The sequence below is a fragment of the Melospiza melodia genome, unplaced genomic scaffold (assembly GCF_035770615.1).
Source record: "Melospiza melodia melodia isolate bMelMel2 unplaced genomic scaffold, bMelMel2.pri scaffold_37, whole genome shotgun sequence".
Taxonomy (NCBI): domain Eukaryota; kingdom Metazoa; phylum Chordata; class Aves; order Passeriformes; family Passerellidae; genus Melospiza; species Melospiza melodia.
In genome coordinates, this window is record NW_026948690.1 from 6,363,253 (window position 1) to 6,377,531 (window position 14,279).

The following is a 14,279-nucleotide window of genomic DNA, read 5'->3' on the forward strand; positions in this document are numbered from 1 at the left end:
GACTGGTGACACTCAGAGGCACGGAAAGGTTTCTTGCCAACAAACACAATTTGAACATTTGAACAGTTTAATAATCATCACAGCTCTTCCCTTAGCTCTCTGTGTTGTCCCAGCAGCATCTGACATGCGCCCCATCCCCCAGGGATTTCTGTACAAGAACAGTTTTAGACAAAGACATAAAGTAATTCTGTGATAGATAAAAACACAATTAAAAGGATGTTTATTATTTATTTATTTGAACTTCAGAAATATTGGGCAATTTTTTCCAGCTCAAAGCATGAAGCCAGGCAGTTGAGAGGCACTTGAATGACTAGAGAGCATCTAGAGGAGGAAATCAGAGAGCAGTGGAAGTACATAGATCCACATGCTGTAATAGAAGAGATGTCCTTAAACACTGCCATTTCAACAGAGGAGCTGAAAACACCTGAAGGAAAAGGGAGAGGAAGTAATAAACAGAATATTGGTGACACTAGTAGAAGGGAAGATCAGTATTTCTCCTCCTGCCATCAGTACACGTCCAGGAAATTCCTGTTCCTGGTGGGAAAATTGTGCCATTTCTAAAAGTACTCAAATGACACAGATAATAAAGATTTGTTTGTATATGATGAAACTAACAGGTATTAACACCTGTGCCCCTTTCCAGGCAGACTTATGCTGTGTGTGCCCATGAACAGGCAGTGCCACTCGTGCCCTGAGGGGCCCAGCTGGGATTGGATCTCTCCAAGAGCACCTGAGGGAGAGCAGAGCACCTTGCAAGCTGCAGGCCCCTGCCAGCCCTGCAGGGCTCCTGTCCCATCAACATCTGCTCTGCTCCAGTCTGAAACAGGGCCCAGCATGGTGCCGGGATCATCAGAGAGCTGAGGTGTGTGCTGGAATTCAATGCCGTCCCCATCCCGCAGCAGCCCTGCATTTCCCTCCTGCAGCCTTGGTCTCCTGCAGCCTTGGTCTCCATGGAGGCTCTTTGGGCTCTGGAATGTTCCTGCAGCCCCCAATGGCAGCTGAGCTCTGCCTTTGGCACAGTCAGGCCTGGTCAGCGCAGGCCATGCTCAGCAATTGCTTGTGTGAGCCTGGCCTTGCTGTCAGCCCCGGCAGCGGCTGCGTGGCCCCTTTGTGGCCCTGTGCTGGCCCAGCCATGGTAGCCCAGCCCCTGTGCAGGCCCAGCCCAGGCCAGGAGCATTGCGGCTGGGAATGGCCCCTGTGCTGTGGTGCCCACAGCAGCCCTGGGGCTCTGTGCCCCATGGCCTCCCTGCTGGGCAGCCTCTGCCAGCTCCTGCAGAGCCTGTGGCACCTGTGGGGCTGCACAGACAGGCCTGCCCCGGGCTCTGCCACCCTCTGGGCCAGCAGAGAGGCAGCCAGGGCTGGCCATGGTCAGGAACAGGCCCTGAGCCCCACAGGAGGATGGAGCTGGGCCACAGCCAAACTCAGCCCAGGAGAAGCTGGGCTCAGCAGCCAAGGCTGCCAATGCATGGGCACAGAGGCTGGCGCTGACAAATGTCCTGGGCCCCCTCCCTGCTCTGTCCATGCCACCAAGGGCACCGAGCAGCCTCCTCTCTGGGCCACTTGCCTGTTTGCAATGCCTTGCACAGGTGGTGGCCCTGCCCCACAAGGCCTGGCCTGAGTCCTGCCCCTGCACGCTCAGCCAGGCTGAGATGGACACTGATGGTTTCTGGGCCAGGCTCTCTGAGCCCAGCCCAGCTCCCTGCAAGCTCTGCCAGCTGCCCTGAGCTCTGGGCAGCACCAAGAACCTCTCCCCAGCCCAGCCCAGCCGGCTCTGGCCCCAGAGCTCTGCTCAGGCCAGGCTGCTCTGGGCACTGCCCCACGGCCTCAGCCCCTGACAAGGGCACAGCAGCAGCTGCAGCTGCCACAGCACTCAGCCCCACCATGGGGGAAGGTGCTTGGCCAAGGCCAAAGGAGGCTCCCTGGCTGCCCTGCTCCCCTCGGGCTGAGGTGCTGAGATCTCTGCAGCCCCTGCTGCCATCCCATCTGCCCAGGGCAGCACAAGAGCCCCGTCCCTGGGGCCCTCAAGAGCTGCTCCTGCTCCAGGCCCAGGGCCCATCCCAGAGCTGGGGCAGCCACAAAGCTCTGCCCATTTCTGTTCATTGCTGCTCTGATGGGGATGGATCCTCAGCCACTTGGAGGTTGCTGATGAATTTTACTACTCCAGAGGCCTTTTCGTTCTGGATCTCCTCAGTTCAGGAATTCAGTGACAAAAACTCATAAGTATATTTTCAAACTACCTGAACAAGGAAAGCTCTTGGGAATAATTTAGATTTTCAATTTTTCTGTGGTGTAAACATTTCTAAAATATATTCAAAGTTTATCTGCTATCTTTAAAAAAAAAAAAACAGAGAGAAATGTTTTTTCCTCTTTCCTTTTCCTCTTTATAGGTTCATATCTACAATTTACAATTGATATTGTCCCCCAGCACCTTCTAATGCAGTCTGGACAGAGATGAAAACGAAGATCCTTCATGGCTGCTGACAACCAATCCTACTTTGTTCCTACCTCCTCCCAACCATTTCCCTCATGAAAGCCCTGGGACACCTATGGATGAGAAATGGTGTAGCCAGCAGGAGCAGAGCACCCAGTTTTCCTCTGTGCTTGGCACTGGTTGGGCAGCACCTCGAGTGCTCTTTGCAGTTCTGGGGCCCCCAATTTAGGAAGGACATTGAGGGGCTGGAGTGTGTCCAGAGCAGGACAAAAAGGCTGAGGAGGGGTCTGGAACACAAGTCCTGGGAGGAGTGGCTGAGGGAGCTGGGGTTGTTTATCCTGGAGAAGAGGAGGCTCAGGGCAGACAAGGTGGAGTCAGGGTACATGTTGGACTTGATGATCTCCGAAGACTTTTCCAGCCTTGCTGATTCTGGGATTCTCTGGAACCACTCTTGGAGCAGTTCCGGGATGAGCCCTGGGCATCCTCTTCAGAAGCTCCAGCAGCCCAGGTCCCTCAGCTTCTCCTGCCAGCCCCAAAGCCCGTCCTGTCAGTCCTGCAGAGCCTCTGCAGCTCCTCCTCAGTGCCCAGAACAGGGAGCCCCAGAGCCAGACACAGCAGCCCAGATGTGCCCCCCTGGCCTGGGGTGCCTCTGGCAAGGGAGCAGCACCAGGCACTGCAGGAGCCTGCAGACAATTCCTGCAGCACTTGTAGGATGATCCTGCTGCCCAAGGGACATTCCCATGGTGCCAAGTCAGGAACTGCAATGGGGAGTGGGGCCAGAGAGGAAAGGGCAAACAGGGATTGGTTGTTAGCAGGGCAGGGAACAAGGCTGCATTATAGGAAGAGATTTGTAGTAGGAAGAGTAAAGAAATCAAAAGTGAAGCAGAGGAAATGCTCAGGGCAGTTTGGGGGTGGCTGCCAGGCAGCCCTGGCTCTGAGCAACAGCGTCTGCAGTGGGACAGGAAACTCCCAGCTGATGGGAACAAACTTTCTGGCTGAGTGCAGAGGCCAGGACAAAGCTGAGTGGTTTCCCTGGTGTCCCACAGCCCTTGCTGGCCCCAGGGGCTGATGGCATTTGTGCTCCCTCAGGTTCAGGTCCCCACAGCTACAGCATGGGGGTGCTCCCCCTGCTCTGTGCAATGCAAACAGGGGCTGCTGAGGCAGTGCTGCTGTGTCTGTGCCTGCAAGGATGGGGCACCTGTGTGAGCTGGGGGAGAGGCCAGGGCTGCAGAGGGGGGATGTTGTTGGCAGCTCCATGAGAACGCTCTGGGATGCTTCCCCTGTCCAGTCTGCTGTCCAGCACACTGGGGATGGATCAGCCCCTGCTCTGCTGCTCTTTCCCATCTGCCCCAGGGCCCTTGCAGAGCCCCAACCATGCCATTTGTCCCCAACCTGCCCGCGGCTGCTCACCAAGAGTCACTGGGACACAGATGGGGAGAAAAAACAACTGCAGCTGCAGCCCAGAGCTTCTCTGTGCCCATCCAAGTGACCACTGCCAGCTCCAGCAGGGACTCCAGCAGGGAGGCAAGAGAGGCACGAAAAGGACAAACCCAGATGTCAAAACCTCCAACGAGACTGAGGCCAGCACATGCAGACAACAGTCAAGAGTTACAAAGAAGCAAAGATACAACACCTGCCTTCAGCCGAAGAGCCCTTAGGAATGAAATTGGATTCAGCAGGATCAATCTCCTGCTTCAGAACCATATATCCATCTGTTGCCTTTTGTGTTTCATTCCTTCCAAAGGCAACTTGACAAGCGCCTCCGTGGTGATGCAGGCTGGGAAGAAGCAGCTCAAGAAAGGCAATGAGTTTCCTTCAGAAGTTCATGAACTTCATTGTTCTGGCTTTAGGCTTGGCAGTGAATGTTGCCCTTGGTCTGGGAAGGGGGACAGGGGTTCTGGGGGGTTTTGGGCGGTTTTGGCCCTGGGCTGGGCTTTTCCCTGGGGGGTTTTTGGGAGTTGTGGCGTGATGCCGTGGGCAGCTGTGCAGTGGGAGCTGAGGCTGGGCAGGGAGCGGAGCTTCCCTTCCTCCCGCTCGGGGGTCACAGCTCGGCCGCTGCTGCTGCGGGAGGGTTTGTGCTTGGCCCGGGGCTGCCCTGGCTGCAGCTCAGCGCTGGCACCGACCCTGCCTGCCTGCTCCGCTGCTGCTGCGGCTGCTGGGCACTGCCCACATTCCCCTGCCTGCTGGGGCTCTGCAAAAGGAGCATTTCCTCCTTCCCTTCCCTTCCCGCACCGGCTGGGGGGGATCCCTGCCCTGCCAGAGCCCACAGCCCCACCTGCTCTCACCAGACCTCCACCAAAGGGGAAAAACAGGACTTGGCATCTGGGAAATGTCTGTTCTTGCCTTCTTGTCTGTGCTCTCCTGAGACAGTCTAGCAAAGAACTGTTATTCCTTTTCCCACAGTTTTGCCTGGGAGCCCTGTCATTTCAAAGGGATAATCATTTGGAGGGAGGGGCTCATCTTTCCATTGCAGGAAGATTCCCACCTTCCTTGGCAGACATCTGTCTTTTAAAGCAGCACAGAAACACCAGAAAATTCTGCCTTTCTATTCCTTGCTTCCATTGGATCTCACAATGGCAAGATGCCCCCTGAGGCAGCAGCAGCAGCAGCAGCCCTGCAGTTCACAGCCTGAAGAGGCTGCTGGGGCAGAGCAGGAGTGAGGGATGCTTTTCTGTTGGAAGGCACAGATCCCTGAGGCTGTGTCCCAGCCCAGGGAACACTCACCAAAGGAGATGTCCCCGAAGTCGAGCTCAGCGAGGTCGAAGTGTAAACTCGGTGCAGTGACGCTGCCCCTGCAGGCCGAGGACAGAGCAGGCAATGGCTCGGTTAAAGGCATTGCACAGGTCCGGCTGTCGTGGCTCGGGGGCACAAAACCCGGGCTCAGGGCACCCTGGGTTTCCAACCAACACAGCCCCGTGTGCTCAGCACAGGGCCCTGGGCACAGGAGGCAGCTCAAGCCAAGGGGCAGCAGCCAACAGCCCCTGATGGGCTCTGGGCACAGGGCAGGCAGGAGAAGCCCCCGGGTTGCTGGGGGTCCCATGAAGAACCCTGAACTCACACCCAGACATGGCTCCGTGCCTCAGTTTCCCCATCTGCAATGGCATGGACATCAAGGTGTCCCCACTAACTTCTGAAAGCAGCCCTTCCAGCCACGGCTTCCCTGCTTTGCTCTTTCTGAGCTGCAACTGCTGTTCCCATGGAGGAGCTTTCTCAAGAGAGTTTGACCCACAAATTCATTACAGACACTGTTCTGAGACACGAATCCAGGGCATTCCCAAACATCCTCTGAAAAGAGCAGCAACAGTTCTACCCAGGGCACAGATGAATACTAGGGGAAAGGACCAGCTTGTCAGCAGTGCACCAGCTGGCACAGCCAAGAGCAAGAGCTTCAACAACCAAACTTGGCTGTCCTGAATCTAGCACAGCACCTCACCTGCCCTTGAACTCAGCAGACACACTCCAAAAACCACCGACATCCACTGAAATCAGCACTTGAAGCTGCACAACATTCACCAGTTGATTTTATGGTTGATGCCAATCAGTGCCCACTCTGCCTTTTGGTTCAAAATCAAGAACCAGTGAGCTGTGTCCTCTATTGTACTCACAGGACTGCCCCTGGCTCTGCTCTGCACATCTCAATAAGAGACACCTGCCCCTGCTCAAGGAGAAAGCTGCTTATGCAGAAACACCCCATGGCCACTTTGGGGGAAGGACAGGAGAATCAATTATTTGATGGTGAAAGGTTCCCTCTTGATTTCCAAATGAAAAAAGCAGCACTTTTCCTCCAAAAACAAAGCCAGCAGACTTGTTTCTCCACTATGGGCAGCCCTACTCACCACTTTTCTCTTGCTAAGGAATAACTTCCTTGCTCTTCTTTACCCATCTCCCTTATCTCATTGGTATCATCCAGTGCAGATTGCTTTCATTTCTTCACTGCCTTGAGCCAGTGCCGCCCAAGAGCAGCAGCCCAGCTCCAAAGCTGCAGAGCAGCCAGCATCAGCTCTCCTGCTTCCACTCCATTATCCTGCAGCACATGGCTCAGGCTGGCAGCGACAAGGCCTCACGCTGCTGTGGTGCTGAGCACTGAGCTCTGCCTCCCCTATGAACAGCCCTTCTCCCTGTGGCTGGGCCAGGATTGTCTCTTGCCATGGCACCAGCCCACGGGATGGTGCCCAAGTCCTTGGCACAGTTCCTGACTCCCACATCAGCGCTTTGCTGGCTGTGCAAAGGCGGCACCAGAGCCCTCTGTGCACAGGAGCTGGGAGCACAGCTTGTCCCCACAGCATGGCCATGAGAGGTGAGCTGAGGCTGCTGCTGCCCATCTGGCATGGATTATTCACACAAGGTTTTACAAACACTGCTGCTGCTGCAGAATCAGCCAGGCTGGCTCATCTGCAAAGCCCTGAGGGCCTTGCTGGGTGTTCAGGTGGGACATCCCAGAGCAGCTGCTGCCCAAATCTGATCCATCCCACTGCCTGCCATGGCCCAAGGCACAGGGAGATCCCTGCAGGGAGGAGTCATTCCAGCTCCCAGCTACCACACAGGGCAGGAGGCAGCCTCACGCTAAAGCAATGCCAGCAGCAGAGCAGAGATTCAGACCTCAGGAAACACATTTTTTTCTCTGCTCCACCCCAAAAGGAGGCAGGTGGGGGATGTCCCAGAGACAGCCACAGATGTGCCCCCCAGCTCCCAGGGTCCTTACTTGGTGGTCAGGATGGCAGGCGTAGGAGATCCAGCCACACTGAACTGGAACTCCTCCTCAAAGCTCCCCAGCACGGTGGCTCTGAAGGAGATCTGCACAGCCTGGCTCCCACCTGCTGCAATGATGCCCTCCTCAGGGGCAAACTTGAAACACAAACCCACGTTGGCGGCTGAAGGAAGACAGGTGAAGGGAGCATCAAGAGCTCCTTGGTTCATCAGTTTCACCTGCAGCAGCAAGAAAGCAAAATGGAAATACGTGTGGAATCTTCCCTTCTTGTGAGTTATTGTCTAATGATGCAATGAACACCCAGAAAAGGCAGAAGATGCTTTGTGCTGCTGAATGGCAGAAGTCCAAAGATACAACAGGACAAGTTCTGCCTTTGGGTTTTCATGCAGAGCAGTGACAACTCCACAGAACTGCAGTCACCCTGGGCTTATCCCATGGACACAGAGCAGTGCCCCTCTGCTCAGCAGCACCAAGCGCATTGAGAGCTGGCGCTGAGAGCAACGTGGGCTGATTGCAGCTGCCTAGGGAATCACCCCAGAGCTGCTGCTGCCCCAGTGAGCACAGCTCCAACAGCACCATGTACTCCTTCACCTTTTCCCAGACCATGAAAACAATACATTGAGAATGAGGCATCAGCATCAAAATGTACAGACAGCACCATCTTTTGGTGAGAAAACTCAGTGTGTCTTTCCCATCCACAGCCAAGCTTTTGAAAGTGTCAGCCATGATGCAGTGCCTCATGAAGTTTTGCAAGCTTGACTCTACTGGGGGGGAGGCAAATAGGTAGAAAATCCCAGGAACACTTCTCTTTCTAGAGCCAGAGATGCACCGAGGCTGAAGTGTGGTGAGGGACTGGTCAGCAAGGGAGAGAACTCCCAAGGATTTCCTGTGATTGCAGCAATAAGCAGAAGACACTTGACTGGGAGCTGTTGGCAGTGGGCTGAAGCTCAAAGGCAGCCAGTTTGTTGCAGCTGCTTCTGCAGAGCCCAGTCCAAAGGTGCCTTGTGTCTGGCACTGCCACAAAAGCCTCTGAAAATGCAGCTTTGGGAGCCAGTGATGGTTTCATGTGCCAAAGGGGTTGTTTTGCAGGAAGCCTCCCAGCTGATCCCTAAGGAAGGCTGTCCAAAAGCAGGGTCTGGGTCTTCAGGAACAACTGACACACCTTTGTGACTCCCCAGATTTCAGCAGTCCATCAAATGTTCCCCTCTCACAGCTGCCCAGGTTGGCAGCAATTCCACAGCTGCACCAGGCTTGCTGCTGCCTCAGGAACCATCAGCATCCATCCCAAGCCCTGCTGCTCACCTCACAGACATGGGGGGTGTTGATGAAAACGTTCCCAAGGTTCAGAGTAGGAGAGCTGAGTTCAACCAAGGGTCCTTGGCCTTCCCCTCTGAGCTGCAGGGGCAGCCTGCTCTCATGGCCTGGGGAGAGATGTCCATTGCAGTACAATCATTCCCTCTGCTCCACTGCATTTTCCAGGCTGCCTCAGTGCTAGTCCCTGACTCTGAGCTGGATGCAACCAGCTCCTGATGCTGCAGGAGAAGATATGCACCCTTCTATTCCCTCAGGACATATCCCCTGAGGCTGACTTGCAATTTCTAACCCATTTCCTGGGCTGCTTTCCAATTTGAGCCACCAGTTTGCTGAGTTTAAAACATCTCTGGTGCCTGTACTGACAGGTCAAGGAGTAATGGGTAGAAATGGAGAGAAAGGAGATTTAGGTGAGATATTAGGGAAGAAATTTTTCCTGTGAGGGTGGTGAGGCACTGGAGCAGGTGCCCCAGGGAAGTTGTGGAGGTTCCAGCCCTGCAAGTGTTCCAAGCCAGGCTGGATGGGGCTTGGAGCTCCCTGCTCTAGGGGGAGGTGTCCCTGCCCATGGCAGGGGCCTTGGGACTAGATGATCTTTAAGGTCCATTCCATCCTTACCATACTGTGATTCTGTAGTTTCCTTCCCACACACCTAGAGGAGCTCTGAAATCCATTCAGTGCAGGCACAAAGCTCCTATGGAGTTTGGCAATTCCCAAACTCCCTGGCCCAGGAGCACAGGACTTTGTTGCCCAAGTGCTCCCCTTGTGACACTCAGCACTGTGTTCTATTGCCACAGACTTAGAGCTGCAAGGTGACAACTCCCACACAGGGAGAGAAGCAGGGGCTGGCCAAGGCTGCTCCCTCTACCAACAGCCCGGGCTCAGTGGGGCTCAGCCCCCTCTGCTCTGCTGCTCTCTGGGCACTGTGGGAGGTGGTCCAGGCTCAGGGAGCCCATTTCTAACTCAGCTCCTACCACCTGATGATGGATCCATGGCAAATGGAGCCATCCTGGAGGCCTGCAGGGGCTGAGTGCTTGTTCACTAAAGCTGTTCTGCTCTGGAGCTCTCTGGCCTTTGAGGGAATGCTGGCAAAGCCATGGCATGAAAACCTCTCCCTGCACTGCCTGGGCTGTTCTGGGATCACTCAGACACACACAGCATTCTGAGCCCTGGCCTGGCACGGGAGACTCCCTGGGAGCTGCAGGGCCAGGGGGGATGTGCCAGCACTGCCCTGCTGACCAGGGACTCTTCCCAGCACTTCCATGGGAGCCCAGTGGGCTCAGGCTGGCACCATGGCTTCACTGAGGGGGAGAGAGGCAGGGCAAAGGAGCTGCACCTGAGATGCTGCAGTAAGCCACACTTCCATACTCCAGTGCTTCCAGGGGTTTGAAGGTCACCTTGATTTCAGCTGAACAATTCGGCCCGATTTCTCCCTCCTACAGCAGAAAGAGACTGCAAAACATTGCTCTGCAAACTTCACATTGCTTGTTTTCACCACCCTCCTGTAAGCCTTTGTTTAGAGCATCAGGGATGAGTGAACAACACAAGGAGCCAAGGAAACACTCCAACCCAGCCCAACACAGTTCTCAATGCTCAGCTGATCAGCTCCCACTCTCCACAATATTCCTGCTGCTCTGACACAAGCTCTTGGGCACATCATGCTGCTGTCAGCTACAGTGGGATGCAACTGCCACTGTGCCCTGCTGGCTCTTGGCCTTAGATGGACCATAGCTGTAACCAAGAAGAGAACATGATCCCCTTCCTTGGAAATAAAAATATTAGTTTAACCTGTATTGAAAGAAAGCAGAGGCTGGCATTATTCTAGGGTTTACTCCAAGATGAGAAGGGATGTTGCACTGTGCACACACCAGGCATTCATCATCTCTCACAATGCCAGTACTCAGAATCAAGGCTCTGGTTGATGGGAGCATGTGGCAGTTTGCTTGCATCACCAGAAAAGGAAAAGGTTTTCTGTGCCTGTGTGCAGGACAATTCCAAAGGCCCATTTCAACCTTCCACCCTGGTGTCCAGGCTCACAGATGACGCTGGAATGGACACTCAGAAATAGTGCAAGGCATGGTTACAGGAAGGGATTGGCATTTCTGTCATTAACCTTGGACTGAATTTGGCCTCCTTTTGCCAGGGAACAATTGCAAGCTTCAGGTCAGTGTGTGAGCTGGCAGTGCTCCAACAGCCTCTGCTGAGCCCCACGTGTGGGGGGAGCCCCTTCCTACAAGAACTGCTCCCTGGGACACTGACAGGACACGCAGGCAGTGCCTTGAGCTCCAGCCTGGCAGCAGAGCTGGGCTTTGTCAGGCTCCCAGCCCTGCCTGGAGCCTCCAAGGCAGAAATGCTTTCAGCAGCGAGCCCTGCAGCCTCACCAGAAACTCCATGTCTTCCCTGCCAGCACATGGAGCCAGCTGAGGATCTGCCCAGTGATCGCAGCAGGTGAAGGAGTGGGTGTAGGGAGTAGGGTGGGTGGGAGGCGGAGGAGGAGGAGGAGGAGGAGGAGGAGGAGGAAGAGAAGGAGGAGGAGAATGTTCTCAGCTATTACTTACCATTGGCTCAATGAAAAAAATGTCATCAGAGAACAGCATGGGGTCTTCTTGCACCTTAGCCATCTTCTCCTGGACCATGCTGCTCAGGAGGGCACTGTGATCTCCAGAAAAGCCCTTCACCTTCTCCGTTTATTTCTCCTCTGGGAAGTTTTCCTGGGACACCTCTTTTGGCAGCAACAGCAAACACTGCCTGCAGCCCCAGGGAGAGACAAGGCCAGCAGATGGCTTCATGAGCCACAGATTTGCAGAGAGAAGTGTGAGCGCAGGAGAGCAAAGCACTTGAGGAGGAGCAGCAGCAGCTCCCCAGCAAAGGCTGAGCCCAAGCCACGAGGGTCCCACAGGGATCAGAGGACAACTTGCTGTTCCCTGGCCCAGCAGGGAGTTTCACTCCACACTTGCAAGCTCAGCAGAGGTTTCCAAAGCCAGCATCCCTCCAGAGAGCCTCCTGCCTCAAAGCCTCTGCCACAGCTGAGGGAGAATCAACCAGCAATTTCAAGTGGCTTTTCCTCCCACTGAGCTGCTTGGGGGGGCACAGAAAGATCACAGAGCACCCACTGCAGCATTTCCCTGGCAAGGGGAGACAAAGCTGGCTTGCAGCTACGTGTTACCAGCATCACTCTTTGTTTCTTCCATTTTGGACCTACCCGGTTCCCTACTCTGCCTTTCACAGGAGCATCCCAGAGCACTTCCACAGGAAATTGATGAATTCAGGCACCAAATTCCTTCGGGGACATTCAAGTTTTTATATGCAATATGCATGAAAAGAGAGGCTCTGAGAGGGGAAGGAACTTTGTTGTGCAAGAGGGAGACAGCAAACTCCTGGAGAGACCTTTTCATGAGCCAGAGCTTTTTGGATCCCATCCCAGTGCATGGCACTAGAATGTCCTGAGAGGGAAAGGATCCTGCACTATCTTCTCTCACAAAAAATCCTCTCTGCTCTGAGAGCTCAAAACCTCTCTGACAGCAGCACAGGGACACACAACCAGCCCGCATGGGCAAGGAGCTTTTGAAGGAACTAAGGGGGAAAAAGAGGGTGTATCACCTTTGGAAAGAGGGACTGGCAACTCAGGAAATGCTTAAGGATGTTGCCAGGTCATGTAGAAAGAAGATAAGAGAGACAAGAGCCCAATTAGAACCTGAGGAAATCCAATCATCACAATCAAACTTTCCTTCCCAAAATGCCATCCCTGGTTGGAGTATAAATGACCTGGAATGCTGAGTGCTGAGCTCCTGAAGCCCAGGGACACACACTCCAGTGCCAGGCATGGTTTACATGGCCTAAACCATTCAAAAGCACCAACATCCCCTGAGGCAACATGTTAGTTTCAGTCTTGGGCCTGTATCTCACTGAAATGCATCTTTCAAACCAACCTCCTCTTCTCTTCATTCTCTTCTTCCTCAGTAGCAAAAGCCTTCCACTGGAAGTGGGCTGTGATGTTACTCCTGTTTTCAATGAACAGGGTTCTGTGGCTTGACATGGTGGTGAAAGTCCTGTCAAGCTCCACGGAATTTGTGCTCAGCCCAACGTTGACATCTACAGCTTCTCCCTGGAGCTTTGTGTGGATTCTTTCTTCACCTGGAACAAAGCAAAGGGGAGTCTTTGCTCAGCTCACTGGCTGATGGAAGCACAAGGAACAGAGCAAAGCACAGGGCACAGAAGAAAGTGTCCCAGTTTTGCACTGAAGGAGCAGTTCTGTAGACCAGTCCATTGATCACATCCTTCAGCTCTGTGTGTACAGCATGAGGATGTCCTGGGCACCTCCTAAAACACCTTATTTCTGAGGGTGTTTGTAGAGATTTGGCCCCAAGGTGACAGGATGGACAGGGAGATTGGTCCATGTGCTCCGGTGACCCACTCAGATCACCGGGATTTCTGCATCCAAGTCCTTCAGGTGACAGGGCTGAGGAGCCCTGCTCAGTCCTGCCTTGCCCAGGCTCTCCCCGGGCATCCCAGGAGACTCCTGTCTCTCCTGATCCCTTGGATCCCTTCTTGCTGACCAGCAAATATGCCTGGGGGCAGGTGGGCAGCAAAAGGAGGCCCAGAGGAACAAGTGAAGTGACAGCCCACAGCAGGAGGGGACACAGGTGAGCAAACACAACCAGCCTGGCTCTGTAATTTGACAAACCACTACAGAATGAGCACCGTGAAAATCATCTCCCTGTCCAAACCCACAGCCACATCAGCCTTTAAATATTTTATACTGTTCTGATCTGAAAAACCAAGCTGGAGCATTGCAAATCAAATAGAAAGGGACAAAGGAAAGATTAGTGAGTACAGAGCAGTTTCTACATTAAGACTGAATGGGATCCCTCAGTCTAGAAATCAAATGGGAGATAGATGTGAGAGGTTTGCAACAGCTTGAAGAGCCTGGGAAATGGGGACAGGGAAAAAATTGTTTTGATTTGTCACAAAAAAAGGAACTTGAGGGCCTGAAAATGTTGTTAGACAGAAACTACATCTATGTGTAAGGGCCACATAGAAAAAGGGTCTGTGGCTGGCCAGTGGAGAAGCAGCATATGGGACAGAGGTGTGCAAGAATTCCATTGCATTGCAGAGAGTCTGATGGAGACCTCACCTACAGCACTGCCCAGGAATCAAATAAAACTTCACCCAGGCATAGCCACATGGTAGTGGAGAATCAGAGTTCCTCCTTCCTCCACTCAGCAAGTCCCAGCAAAACAGCAGTCAAAAATCTTTGCCTTTCTCAAGCCCCTAAACAACAAGGAGTTTTCAGTTTGCTTTGGGGTAAGGCTGAACAGGGGAGGCACCTCTGGAGGGAATGCAGGGGAGGGACAGCAGGGAGCCATGTGCAGAACTGTCCTGTGCCCTGCAGGGCCCAGCACTCACCTGAGCTGCAGCACATGGCCAGGGAGCCGCAATGGGCACCGCTGGCCAGCGGGTGAAATGCCACTGTCACCTGCACGGTGTCACCAGTGCCCAGAGCTCCTGTGGCCGGCACCACGGAGAAAGGACTGCAACACAGAGAGAGGGGTCAGGCCTGGGGACGCCTGGCCATGAGATTCCTGCTGCACTGCAGCTCCCTGCAGCTCCCTTGGGCAAGCAGGGAGCAAACCAAGCACAGGCAGCACAAGAGACAGAACAGACAGGATCACAAACAGCCACTGAGCCACTGCTGAGGAGATCCAGCCCTCACAAGATCCTGGGGGTAAAATGACCTCAGCTCCCCATACTCTGCATCCAGCTCTCTGCAATGAGCCTCAAGGCTCCCACTGCCAGCAATCCCATCAGAGAATGGTTTGTGAAAAGCACAGA